The sequence below is a fragment of the Dipodomys merriami genome, unplaced genomic scaffold (genome assembly GCF_024711535.1).
Source record: "Dipodomys merriami isolate MVZ:Mamm:240054 unplaced genomic scaffold, mDipMer1.0.p SCAF_712, whole genome shotgun sequence".
Classification (NCBI taxonomy): domain Eukaryota; kingdom Metazoa; phylum Chordata; class Mammalia; order Rodentia; family Heteromyidae; genus Dipodomys; species Dipodomys merriami.
Window position 1 is genome coordinate 514,011 of NW_027206305.1, and position 14,377 is coordinate 528,387.

The window sequence follows — 14,377 nt, forward strand, 5'->3', positions numbered from 1 at the left end:
TATGGTGTGGAGCTCCAGAGTGCTGAATCAAGTTGGAGGTCCCCTGAAGGAGATAGCTCACTTTTAAGGCTTTAGATTTAGCAAGTAAAAATGGTAAAGCAATGTTAGTTGAGCACAAATTTTAGCAGCTCTGTGATGAAAGAGTGGAATCAGAGGAGTTGAGTGTGGGATTCTCAGCATTACCTGGTGGGATTCTCAGCATTACCTGCAGCATCTTTCCTGGATACAAGACTTAAAAATAAGTCAGCTTAGGAAACCCTGAATCAGTTTTACCTTTTGGGGAAAGAATCCAGATAGACCAGCACTACTCGGCATAAATAACTCAGGAGCAATAACACTTGAGTAGATAATCTGATTTTGTTTTTAGAAGAACTTGCTGGATACTTGTTATTGAAACTAAAGAAAGCCAACAATATAAAAACCAATAGGAAGAGTGGTTTTAGGTTTAACTACTTGATGTGGTAGTGACAGCCAAGCAAGAGGGTTACTCTCCCTTGAAGTCACTCCACTTGAATGAAAGCATACATGAGCTGGGAAGGGGGATTAATGAGGGAGAAGGATGGAAGGGCTGACATTGACAAAGATGCATTGGCCTCATACTGTGACTTAGGGAATTACAACCTCTTTGTAAAACTACTTAATAATAAAAATTTTAAAATGAATATATGTATATAAATTAGATGAAATCTTTGCCAGAGAAACAAAACCTGAGTTTATCAATTCATGATAAACTCTAGTATTCTTGCCTTTAAAAAATATATAATGTAGCGAAACATTGGTGGCTCATGTCTATAATCCTAGCTCCCTCCTCTATCTATTTTTACTCTCTCTCTCTCTCTCTCTCTATATATATATATATAAATATATATACATATATATATTTATATATATATATATATATATGGAACTGAAGATGGCTCCTATTTCCTACCTTTCTCTATATAGCTTAACTCTTTTTGGTGCTTTAAAGCCATTATCTCCCATCCTTAATCATCCCTAACAACTTCCTCTTCTAACTTGAAAATGTAGTCTTTCTTTAACCTGATTTTCCTCACTTACTCAATCACTCAGAAGAACCATAGAGCCAGGTGCTGGTGGCTCACGCCTCTAATCATAGCTACTCAGAAGATTGAGATCTGGTGATAGTAGTTCAAACACATCCCAGGCAGGAAGCCCCTGAGACTCTTATCTCCAATAAAGTACTCAGAAAAAGCTGGCAGTGGCACTGTGACTCAAGTGGCAGAAGCCTAGTTCAACCTTGAACACAAAGAGGCTCAGGGACATTGCATAGGCCAGAGTTCAAGCCCCAGGACCAGCGAGAGAGAGACAGACAGACAGATAGACAGAGAATGTGACAGCTTATCCTACAATCTATTTGAGATATATTTAGTTAAAATTAAGAAAAACAATTTAAAAAATAGGTTCCTTTTCTGAATAGGAATCTTGCCAAAGGGCAGTTAGATGGAGTAAAAGGGCAAGATAGTAGAAGAGAAGCACATAGACTGACATGCTTTCTAGGGGGCAGTGTTGAGTCTTGGCCTTGCACAGTGGCACTGGTGGTGTCCATTGCTTGTTACCTTTGCCATCATGAACACCCCTGTCTGCAGAAAGAGAAAGTAGCATCACATTGCAGAACCATTCCTGACAAAGATTTACCTTTCTGTTGCCTGATGATCAGGTGTCCATAGGTCACAAGGTTTTGCCCCAGAAAGGCATTATTGACAACACAAAAGTTCACTTCATAATCAAAGCACCATCAGTGAAAGACCAAACACCATAGGATAATAATAGACAAATGGAAAGTGCAGCGCAAGTAATTTATTGAAGTTTTCCAATTTTCAAAGCTTTATAGTTTGTTTCATGATTGTAGCCCTGAATGATGCCAGGAACAATGAATTCCTAGTTAGGAAAACATTTCACGCCAGCGTTTACCTGAAAACAAACAAAAAGAAAGGGAAAAAATGTGAGATCAGACATAAAGATTCTATAGCAAAGATACTAACAAAAATACATAATCCTAGAGTTTTGTCATACAACAACACTTTGGATGGCAGAAGTCACAAAAATCAGAGTATCTTGGGAAAACTCCTGAGGAGTTCAACAGATAACATCACAAACAATGCACAGGAGAGAGCATCCTTTGGGAAACCACACAAATCCCAGGAGGGCTGACTCAATAATCCTACAAAATGAACAGTGAGGGAAGGCCCCGGTAAGGGAGGGATGGGTGAGAGTATTGAAAGGCGTGACATTGATCAAGCTACATTGTATATTCCTAAACGGCTTTGCTAAATGGCCACTCCTTTGTAAGACCACTAAAGATAACTTGAAAGGTGAAATAATTTTTAATAAAGAATGAGACTGAGGCGTTCTTGGAACTGGAAAGGGGAGGAGCAAAAGAAAAGAACTGCTCTGTGTCCTGCTATGTCCTAGCTGTGAAAAACACTTTCCTCTCTCATGGGAGAGCCAGCATAGAGAGCTAGCCAGGGATGAGGGGGATTCAGAGGACCAGCCCTCTTTGTAGTGGAGGGAATTCCAAGGAGGGAATTGTCAGTCAGGGAAGTGGGCAGAGAATCCAACCCCACGCAGGCAGTGGCTAGCTCCTGTTCTGGCTCTCCCATCTGTTTCTGTTCTTATTCTTCACATTCTGCACAAAATTCTACTGTCCTCAGGAAAGCTACAAGGCAGAGGTAGCAGGACTCAGCCCTGAAAGGTCCCTTCCAGGTGCCAAATTTGTCTTTCTCAGGACATCATAGAGAACATGGCATCTAGGGATGTGCCCTGGGAAGGACAGGTCTACCATAGGGGCTGTGGGTAGCTGGGTTTCAATCAGCAGTTTAATTCAGCTTCCTCCTTGTAGGTCCAGATCAATTTCCCATAGGTGACCAGAAAATCAAGTGGCCTCTCTTCTGTGTGCACACAGGAAATGACAGGCCAACCTCTTTCCCCTGTCCTTGGCTGATTAAACCTCAATGTATAAAGGAGAAAGGAATTACCAGTGCAGATGCCATTAGTGTTCTATCGTAAAAGGGAATTTTATCTATGCATTTCTTCACTTTCAGTAAGGCTTCTGCAGATCCTCTAGGTGAATTGTATTCATCAAGTCGCTGCTTCAGTTTTATTTTGGTACGAATAAGCAAACTGATAAGTTCACGGAGAACATCTGGGCAGAAATCGGCATGCACTGCGGCGTGAGAGTAGAAAGATAATGTTGTTTAGAAAGTCCAAGATTTTCCCACTTACACAGACTTGAGACTAGAAACTGGGAAGAACCACCAGGGCTTTCTGCTCCTGTCTAAAGAGAGGGTCAGGTCGACACTCCAGGCTGGCTTCCCAAAGCTCTCACGGGAACAGGAAAACAAGGATTTTATGATCTCATTTTGACTTTGCTTAAAAAATTCATTCTGAAGGCTTCTCTAGGTGGCTTAAATTCCCTTTACTATGTTGGGGAAAATTATTTATTTCCACTAATGGAGCTGCACATGATTAGTTTTGGATAGTAGATCAGGGGAATTTTAAATGTGACAATTTTAAAATGAATCATAGAGTCATACTCTTACAAAAAAAAAAAAAAAACTACCACAAGACCTTGAGGAAGTAAATTGTTAAATTAGGGAATGTTGAGGTTTAAAATTTGGATATTTTTCGTGCCATTACTGGGAATTGAACTCAGAGCCTGGGGACTTTCCTTAGGTGCTTTTCTCTAGGTTAGCAATCTACCACTTGAGGCACAGACCAAATCTGGGTTTTCTGGGGGTTAATTGGAGGTTGGAGTCTCACAGACTTCTGGCTGCAGTGGCTTTGAACCATGATTCTCAGAGCTTGGCTTTCTAAGCAGCTAGGATTACAAACAGTCATGAGCTATTGGCTCCTGGCTCCTTGACAATTTGGGTGTTTCATCAAGTTAAGTTATACATTTTTTTGTTTGTTGCTCACACTATTAATGTCATCAAATAAATCATTACCTAAATCAAAAAACAATGATATATAAAAAAATAGCCGGGCGCTGGTGGCTCACACCTGTAATCCTAGCTACTCAGGAGGCTGAGATCTGAGGATCGCGGTTCAAAGCCAGCCCGGGCAAGAAAGACCGTGAGACTCCTATCTCCAATAAACCACCAGAAAACCGGAAGTGGCGCTGTAGCTCAAGTGGTAGAGCGCTCGCCTTGAGCTGAAGAGCTGAGGGACAGCGCCCAGGCCCAGAGTTCAAGCCCCACAACCGACAAAAACAAAAAACAAAAAACAAAAAAACAATGATATATAAAAATTAATTCATAATCTAGTCTATGTTCTTAGTTGTAGAGTGGCCTGAAAAGCTAAAATTAGGAATAATATTTTAACAAAAACCAGAGCTTCTTCACAAAATTGGGACATTCTATTACCTTCTATAGATGCCTAGATCATTAATGAGAATGAGAGGAGGAAAATGAATTTATTTGGTTCTTTCTCAAATTGTGGTTACATGAAGAAGAACCATTTTTCAAACCCTGGATTTCCAGATGTCCATGAGACATCTTCTGGTTTTCTTCTTTTACTCAGGTCTGACCACAAACACTTAGACCTCAAGCCTTATCTTAATTGGTATTACAGGTTTTCACCACCAGATCAAGCTCCAAGGTCTGGCATTCACAGGGCCAAAGGTTGATTTAACAGTCTTCTGTAGGGATCCTGACCAAATAACATCATGCAATGGGAAGTATTAGGACAGGGTAAGGCCAGGGACATCTGGGAGAGCAGGAGGGAGAATCCAGAAGTCAAATGAAAAGTAAAAGCCAGTGACACTTGGTTCCTTCCTCATGGTGGGAATGACAGACCACGTATAGTTGAAAGAGTGGCTAGAATTAAATCTGGAATAAATGAAAATCTTTGTAATAATGATTGTACCACTTTTCCTTCCATTGCTATTAGGATTCCCAGAATGCAGGCAGGGCTGTGCTAAATCTCAGAATGTATTGAAGTAGTTTTATTCAGAGATTCAGAGACAGTGGATCTTTTGGGCTGTGGGCCTTCTAGCTACATGGGAAGAATTGAAATTTAGGAGTTCAAAATCTATAGAACCCTGTATTGACACTCTGTTGAACAAAAACGATTGATAATGCCATGCTCATGAACAATCCATGAGGCTTTTCATGCATTCATCTCCCACCCTCATCCGATGTGTCTGTGGCTGTAGCTGTGAGTACTAATAAGGAGAAACTCAGAGAACATGCACATTTGTCCCAAATGTAAAACAGATGGGAAGTGGATAGAGCCTAGACTCCCATTCCATCCACTACTTCTGAAATACAGGTCACAGTCTTGAAGGAGTGACACACTGAATCATCCCTAAAATTTGCTTAAAGATCCTAGTATTAAAGAAATAAAAGACATTATGCTTGGACGGGAGGCCGCCTTAAGAAAGTCAGGAAAATAAAATGGAAAATATTGAAAGTTCCCTTAACTCAACCCCCACCACAAATAAATTATATCTAATGTTGAGAGATGGAACTTACCAGAGCTGGTGCTGGACGGGCTATAAATAACACTTACCTTCGTAGCAGCAGAGGGCCAAAGTGACCAGCAGGAGGAACACCAACAGCCTCATGCTACTTAATTTGCTTTCAGCTATCAGCTTTAGCAAATGCGGAGAGAGAAATTTGGTCTTGAGCTCTCTGTCTTGTGGTGTACATGGAGTTCAAGGTTATTTATACCTAGTGAGCCTCACTGAACCTCCATGTAGAAGCATGTGTCAGGTCCCATGGCTTTGCTGGCACCCCTCCGTCCACAAGGAAGTCAGAACCCATCACTTAGTGGGAATAGCACTCTCTTCCTCCATCCTGTTTGGACCAAAGCCCAGGAAATCAAGCTCACAGGAGCTTTGCCATGTTCACCAGGCCACCATTTATGTTCCCTACTAACAGATTCCACAAAAGTCTCCTTGCTCTTAAGATTTTTATAATAATCTCTGTTTCTGTCTCAGTCTATGTGCACAGGGAGAAATGGACAAGAAGAAGACAAATCCCCAGCACACAAGTGCCGGAGCCTGGCGGCAATGAAAGGGAATCCTGTTTTAGGGGGCGAGAATGAGGGGGAAAAAAAAGACACGAGACAAAAGATGGGGTCAGGAGGTCTGCAGCTCAAGACTGCAGCACCGTTTATTTTTAACTTTCCCTAATATATACTGTTAGAAGTCAAGAAGTAGCATAAGGTTACTATAGTCCAGAAAAACAAGGAAAATTTCAGTAAAAACAGAGTGCAGTAAAAACAAGACAAGGTCAACTGGTTGACAGTAAAACAAACTCTGCAGACATAGCAAAGCAATCCCAGGCACCTGGTGTCTTTCAAGTAAGCCAGTTCCTTGTACATGCCTTCAAGCGATCACAGGGGTCAAGATGACCTTTGAGCTTTACTGTTGGCTCCCAACACACAAGAAAGTGGGGAGCACTTTAGTTGCAAGGGAGATTGTTTATAAGCTGACCGAATTTGGACTCCTCAACTGACATTTGTGACAGCAGTCAAGATGTGCTTCATTGCACATTCCTACACAGAAAGCAACCATCACTTACTTACATCTACTAACACCACCTCCTCACCATCCATGTACCCGAAAAGTTTCTTTGTTTACTTTTCTTTTTTTTTTTTGCTGGTGTTGAAGTTGATTCTTGGCCTAGGTGCTGTCTCTGAGCTCCTTTTATGCTAGGCTAGCACTGTACCTATTGAGCCACATCATCATTTCCGGCTTTTTCTGTGATTTAATTGTAGATAAGAGTGTCAACAGATTTTTTTTCCTGCCTGGGCTAGCTTCAAACCAGGATCCTCAGATATCAGCTCCTGAGAAGCTAGGATTACAGGCATGAGCCAGCACTGCCCCTCATGAAAACATTTTTTGGAAATCTGTTTTACGTGTCTCAGCTCATCTCAATCAATAGACAGATTATTGCTTATTTTTAATTGATTAATTGACATCTTTGAAGAGCTTTACGTTTTCAGTCCAGTAAAATTATTGTCAGGGAGTGAAATCTACTACAAGGAGAGAAAGTAAGAAGCTCTGGAAAGTAGAAATGGCAATAATGCATATTTCTCTCTGGAGAAACAGAAATAACAAGAGATATTTCAATAATTCACCAACCCATTCCCTTCCCAATGCATCATAAACCAACTGGAAGGCCTTTGCGTTCTCAAAAGTGGAAGCAACCCTACTGACCTTCACTAGGTAAATAGATACACTTTGGTGCACCTAGGAATTAAGGTTTTATTGCCAATAAAAAGATTGTAAACAAGTGAAAACAAGCAAATATCAAAAGCTATTGTGTTATCATAGTAATATATTTAAGAAATACAAAATGATGGAGACAGGAAAATGACAAGTGGGGACCAGGGTTCTGGGAAGAATTGGAAAATTAGAGCCCCGAGGATTTGGGGACATGAGGTAATTCTGTGTGACACGTCATGAATGCACATCTTTCTACATATGTCCAAGCTATAAAATACGGAAGATCAAATGAGTTTTACAGGTGAAATCTTGACCTGTGTGGCATCTACATATTATTATGTGTGTGCTCTTGCTATAAGAAAATAGTGCACTGATGCAAGCTGTTCATGATAAGGGATGTAGTCGTGTGTGGCTGTTCTGAAATCCAGCAGAAAGCTTTGTTCCAGTACTTCAGAATGTTGTGAATATAACATTTCCCTTGTAAACACATCGACATCTTAAATTGCCTGGACTAATAATTAAAAATAAAGTGAAAAGGTCATATCCAAAGGAATTTTAAAAACATAAGAGGGTGAAGGAGGTTGAATATTGTCAAAACAGAGGATCTACAACTATGAGAACAGAATAAGGAAAACTGTTGAAATGGTTGATGAAAGCAGGTGGAGTGAGAAACATTTGAGTTTCAATGGAGAAACTATATATGCTTGTGGGAAAGTAATAATTAAAGCCCCCAAGCCTTGTATGATGAATATCAGCTAATTAGTAAATCAATCCATCATGGATTCTTGATCAACCACCACTTATACATAAATAATTGATTGACCACATCAATGCACAGGGAAAAGCTCAAGACAGCCTTACTATAGCAATGCCTTTCTTAACACGTCCCTATTACAGCTCATGCCGGTGGCTCCTGCCTGCAATCCTGGCTACAAAGGAGGCAGAATTGTGAGGTTTGTGGTTCAAAGCCAGGCCCTGGCAGAAAAGTCCTTGAGTCCAAATATCTGCCCAAATAAGGGGGAAATAGAGCTGTGGCTCAAATGGTACAGCACTGGCTTCCCAGGTTCAAGCTAACCTCTGGCAGTCTCTACTCTAGCATCCTTAGCAGTCTGCTTTACCTGACAGCCTCAGTTTCCTCTTCTGTTCAGTAAAGGTGATGCTAAGGGGAGATGTAAGGGGAGGGTAAGGTGATGGTAAGGAATGGAGGGAGGAAGGGTGGATGTTGTCATGGTGTTCCAGTATCCTAAGTAACAAATGAACTATGCAACTTGTGGGCCTGGGCAGAGGGGAAAATGGGGGAAAGCAAAGGCAGGGGTGATACTGACTTAAGATTCATTGCACTCATTACCAGACTTATGGAATTGTCACCCCTTTGTATAACTCCTTCACAAGAATAATAAAGACAAAGCTAATACATGAAATGCAAACTAATAAGTGATGATAACCCTGTGCCATGGGATTTGTCAGGGGATACAATGATCTCAATAAAATCAGCATCTGACTGTAAAGGTCAGTGCTGATGGTTGTGTAACCAAAAGAAAATACAAATGAATCAAGTGAAATGAATAATTTTTTCCCAAACAAAATGGCAAACGCACTCTCCTTTGCCAACAAGGAAGTTTTCTTTGCTCTAAAGGTAAACAGAAGACTGCAAAATCTCCTGTTCAAACACTGCGGCAGGATGTCCTCCAGCTCTCTGACCAGGAATGGTTTTCTGTGATTTTTTTTGGTTGGCTGGTTGATTTTTGAGTGGATTTTTTAAATTAGTAATTTATAGGGTTTGCTGTGGTGGTGGTGGTGGTGGTGGTTCTTGTTGTTGTTCTTGTTTTGCCAGTCCTGAGGCTAGACCTCAGGGCCTGGGCACTGTCCCTGAGCTTCTTTTGCTCAAGGCTAGCACTCTATCCCTTGAAATACAGCACTACTTCCAGTTTTTTCTGTGTATGTGGTACTGAGGAATTGAATCCAGGGCTTTATGTATACTAGGCAAGCACTCTACCACTAAGCCACATTCCCAGCCCAGTTAGTGGGTTTTAACTCAAGGTCTCCTGTTTACTCAACTTCCTTGCTTGGCTGGGGTCTACCTTCTGAGTCTTGCCTTCAGAGTGGCTTTTGCTGGTTATTTTGAAAATGAAATCTGTTGGGCTTTTCTTCTCTGGCTAGTCTCAAGTCATGACTTGCAGGTCTTCTGCAAGGATTGAAAGTGTCAGTCACTTGTGCCTGGCTTCATTCTCACTCTGCCCTACAGTTGATAACAGAATCCATCAGTTTCCTGTTATTTCTACTCTTGTAATGACTACATTGTGTTCTGTCTCTGATCCTGGGGACATGATTGTTTTGATAAGGGAGGATAATTTTCCAGCAGACAAGAAGGTAGAGAGGATTTTGGAAATGGGAGAGCAGGTGCATAAGTAACTCACTATGCACTTACCCCACAAGATTGTATGACAGCCTGGGCATAAAGGTGCTAGAGACTCCATCTCCAACAATAAAGCCATGGCCCAGACTTGAGCAAGTAAGACAAGGAAGAGTATTAGATGCTGAGTTCAATCCCTTGAAGCAGTAGAACACACACACACACACACACACACACACACACACACACACACACACACACACACACACACACACACACACACACACCAAAAAACAAATAAAAAGACAAAAAGAAATTAGATTAACTGAAGTGTCACAATTAACTCTTCAGAATGAATTCCAGAAATTCACAATTTACACTTGGTCAAGTGGCTGCTATATTTAGCTAATTGGCTGAAAAACAATCGAATGCCAGGGCAAATCCTTAACATTACTGAATACCAAATCAGTTCAATAAAATAAATCATTTTCCAATAGCCAATGCATAGCAGTAGATAGCACCTAAAGAAAAGCATTGCTAACAACAGCAACAGCAGCATCACAGAGTTCAAATTGACTTGCATGAAAACTCACATACATGAAGTTGGAAAAACGCAGCTTTCCCTCTGGACATGGCAGGATATCATGGGGGTGCACGCCTTGCTCCTTGTGGAATTATTGGAACAATGTTAAAGGTCAAATTCTCTCAATGTAGCATCCACCAGAATTCTGGTGGGGTTGGTGTATGCTTTGTTTTAATTTCTTTTCTTTTTTTTGGGGGGGGGGGTCCGGTCATGGGGCCTGAACCCTGGGACTGGGCGCTGTCCCTCAGCTCTTCAGCTCAAGGCTAGCGCTCTACCACTTGAGGCACAGCGCCACTTCCGGCTTTTTTCTTTTTGCTTATGTGGTGCTGAGAAATCAAACCCAGGGCCTCATGCATGCAAGGCAAGCGCTCTACCACTGAGCCACCCTTTGTTTTAATTTCTAAACTACAGTTTAGATCTTTCTGAGAAATGGACAATGGGTTGATCTGTGGGTAGACAACCTGGGTTCAAGCTCTTCTGTGGCATTATGCATTGACAGGATCCTCAGCAGATTGCTCCAGCTCGCTGATTCCCCCATCTCTATAATAAATATATTAAGAATACAGCGTACCTCATCGGATTCCCAAAGAGACAGAAGAAGCAATGCAGGGCTGGGCACCCCTGGTTCATGCTTGTTGAAAGGATCCTTCGGGACCTTCCCAGAGGACCATGCAGAGGCAGGCAGCACAGGAGAGACATAAGGTTTATTAAAGGGGCCATATCTCCCGGGAGAGGGAGCACATGGCACCTGCCCCCATCCAAGATGAGGGGGAAGTGAGGGCAGAAGGGAGGTAAGGCGCATGCACTGGTGGGTCTGGGTGGGGAGAGGGAGTGGTCAGCAGTAGGGTGCGAACTCCAGGACAGGGAGGAGCTCAGGTCTGGGTGGAGCTGAGGACCCAAGGTGGGAATATAACTAACACTTGTAATCCTAGCTACTCAGGGGGTTGAGATCTAAGGATCTCACTTCAAAGCCAGCCTGGGCAGGAAAGTCTGTGAGACTCTTATCTCCAAGTAACCACCACAAAAGCTGAAAGTAGAGCTGGGGCTCAAGCGGTAGAGTGCTAGCCTTGTATAAAAGAGTTCAGGGACAGCAAGCTGGAACTGTTTCAAGCCCTAGGCTCAGAAAAAAATATTAATAATGAAATATCATGGGCTCAGAGTTTGGTAGTAAATGTTACTGGTCATAATCATGTAACAAAACCAGAAAATTAGAAATAAGTCCAGCATAATGAACCGATCACCTCCTGCCCAAAGCAAGCAAATTGAAGCTCACCTGTCAAGAACGGGTATTCATGTACCCTAAACGTTAACAAAATGTGCTTGGCTTCCCATCCAATGCACTTTTGGTGTCAAGCTGAGTTAGTTACATTTCACCTCTTGAATGTTTTCTTTTGTAGTCAATTTTAGAGGTGTATGATTATAGATTATTCCGTTCATTTTTTTGTGCTTAGCAGCACTGGAGTTTGAACTCAGGGCCCCCTGCCTGCTAGGCAGCACTGTAACACTGGAGCAATGTCTCTGTGCTTTTAGGAAGGACCTTTCATCTTTGCCTCTGTTAGTCTCTGTGATCCTACTCAATATGGCCTCCAGCACAGCTAAGATGATGGGCAGGAGCCGCCATGCTGTCCTCTGCTAGGATTTCAGTTCTGAATCATGGAAGTAAAGTCCTGTGGGTGGTGGGTTGGGAGTGGATATTTACCCCCAAGTAGATGGAGTGTGGGCCATGCTGTGCACACAGTACAGCTGGCCCCATAGTCCTTTTGGTGGAGGGAATACAGCAGGGATTCTCTGGCTTGGTCCTGGGGCTGGGGAACATGGTGCTTTGGGTGTAACCTTCTGCAGGGTCACTTGAAGATGCCGGTGTCCACGCAGACTTTTCCATGTTCAGTTCCTGTGCAGACACTGAATCTCACTCCTACCTCCCTGTCATAGTCCCTCTGCTGCCTAGTTACACTGCATCCACGGGAATGGGATCAGTAACAGTAATTTCAAATATACAAAGCTCTCATTCTCAGGCTATCAATTTCAAGTTCTGGTTTGTTTTTTTTTTTGGCCTAAGCAAATACTTGTTTTCAATATTTTCTTTTTAACTAGAAGTAAGAATATGGTGGTTCACACCTGTAATCCTCGCTACTCAGGAAGCTGTGATCTGAGCATCATGTTTTGAAGCCAGCCTGTGCAGAAAAGTCACCGTGACAGTCTTATCTCCACGTAACCACCAGAAAATCGGAAATGGAGCTGAGGCTCAAAGGGGTAGAAAAGCAAATATAAACAAATAAACCAAAAAGAGAGAGAACATATTCGTTTACGGCCGGTCCAGAAATCACAGACAAGAATGTTGAGGTAACCCAGAACAATATAACCATATTGTTAGAATATTCCAAAAAGGGAGTGAGGTATTACCAGAGGACTCCGGCCTCCCGAGGTGCTCATTTGTGGTATGCATTTGAAAAGTTAACTGATGGAGGAGGGGGAATGAAGACGGCACCGAGGAAGGCGTCTTGATGCAATCCACACAGCATTCTTTGCATGTCCGGAGGAAGGTTACGGGAATGCACTAGCAGGTGTGAGCCTATTTCAACGACACTGCGCATGCGTACGAAAGCCTCACCAGGAAACTCCTTAGTAGCATTGATGCTTGAAAAACAAAATAAAAACAATGCATTTCGTGTTCGCAGCCAGCGCCGCCTCCCGCTCGCCCAGCTCCAGCCGAAGGAGAAGGGGATGGGGAAGGCCTCCCCACCGCGGCTCGCACCATGCCGCCCTCCCGCCTGCAAGCCCAGCGGCCGCAGAGCGCACAGGACCAGCCTGATACAAAAGCCGCGTGCGAGAGCGCGCCCCCTGCTGGCCGGGTGAAGAAGCTGCAGGGCTGCGGGCCTGGGACTGAGGCGCGGCCATGAGATGAGACCCTCCCAGAAGTCGATTCGCCAGCTTCCTCTCCAGCGGCTGGGCCCAGACCTTGCTCAGGGCTTCAAAACTGTGCTTTGCAGGAGGCCAGTGAGGCCTAGCTGGTTGGCCTCTCTGAAGACACTGATCTGTGTGCTACCCATGCCAAATGGGTAGCAATGGTGCCAAAAGCTAGCCAGCATACGTGGAGAACGGGCTCAAGAATCCACTAAAATAGGAGGCATTTCATTCTCAAAGCCCCCCCCCCCCCCGCCCCTTTTCTTGTTATCAGTAGTCCTGAATAGGAGACTTTTTTCCCTCATAGGGTCAAAATGTACCTAAGTATATATATGATTGCCAGTGGAGAAATAGGAGACAGAAATCAGGTATTGGCAGTTTTTCCATGTTCATTTGTGTGTGAATTTTTAATATGGGGATATAAAGCATTAATGCACGTCAAAATGGTTCAGTGAGCAAGTGTCAGCAGTTCAACTTATTTATTTTTTTTTGTCGGTCGTGGGGCTTGAACTCTGGGCCTGGGCACTGTCCCTCAGCTCTTTAGTCAAGGCTAGCACTCTACCACTTGAGCCACAGCGCCACTTCCGGCTTTTTCTGCTTATGTGGTGCTGAGGAATCAAACCCAGGGCCTCATGCATGCAAGGCAAGCACTCTACCACTGAGCCACCTTCCCAGCACCAGCAGTTCAACTTTATAACAATTATAAATAAGCCTGTTAAATTTTTCTGGACTATGCTAGCATTTGGATTTTTTTTAACATAAGTTTCTTATTGATAGCAACTAAAAAATAATAATAAAATTAAATAATAGAGTAGTTTTCAGTGAACAAAAATGTTAAACTTGCACAGTTCACATTAAAAAGTATTAAACATACAATGTAAAAAGAGCACATTCTTATCACAGTGATGTATTTAGTGACCATATATATATATGTATGTATGATTGTCAATATCAAACACACAATCAGCAAACTACATGACTTATTTTCTTAATTTATCCCTTGTTCTCTGCTGAGGCTGTGGGATCTATGCCCTTCATTTCTTCAGAGTATTGGGTGAGCTGATACAACTAGCCCCTAATCTCCCCTAGACCACTTGTTTATGTACATTCTTTTCTTGCACATTCTCAGAGTTAAGTAACTCTACATTGAGAAAACCCCATTAAACACCTAAGATGATTACCTTGAGCTTGTGCATAAAATCCTGGCACAAAGTTAAGTAACTCTACATTGAGAAAACCTTATTAAACATCTAAGATGATTACCTTGAGCTTGTGCATAAAATCCTGGCACAAAGTTAAGTAACTCTACATTAAGAAAACCTCATTAAACACCTGAGATGATTAC

General features: G+C 42.5%; 1 long non-coding RNA gene across 1 annotated transcript; it reads right to left on the bottom strand.

Moving 5' to 3' along the window:
* Window positions 1-1,813: 1,813 nt before the first annotated feature.
* Window positions 1,814-6,013, bottom strand: LOC138818119 (uncharacterized). Its single transcript, XR_011368981.1, has 3 exons — window positions 5,530-6,013; window positions 2,997-3,184; window positions 1,814-1,932 (listed from the first exon to the last, which is right to left on the bottom strand). It is a non-coding gene; the product is annotated as an uncharacterized lncRNA (long non-coding RNA).
* Between the last annotated feature and the right edge of the window lie 8,364 nt (window positions 6,014-14,377).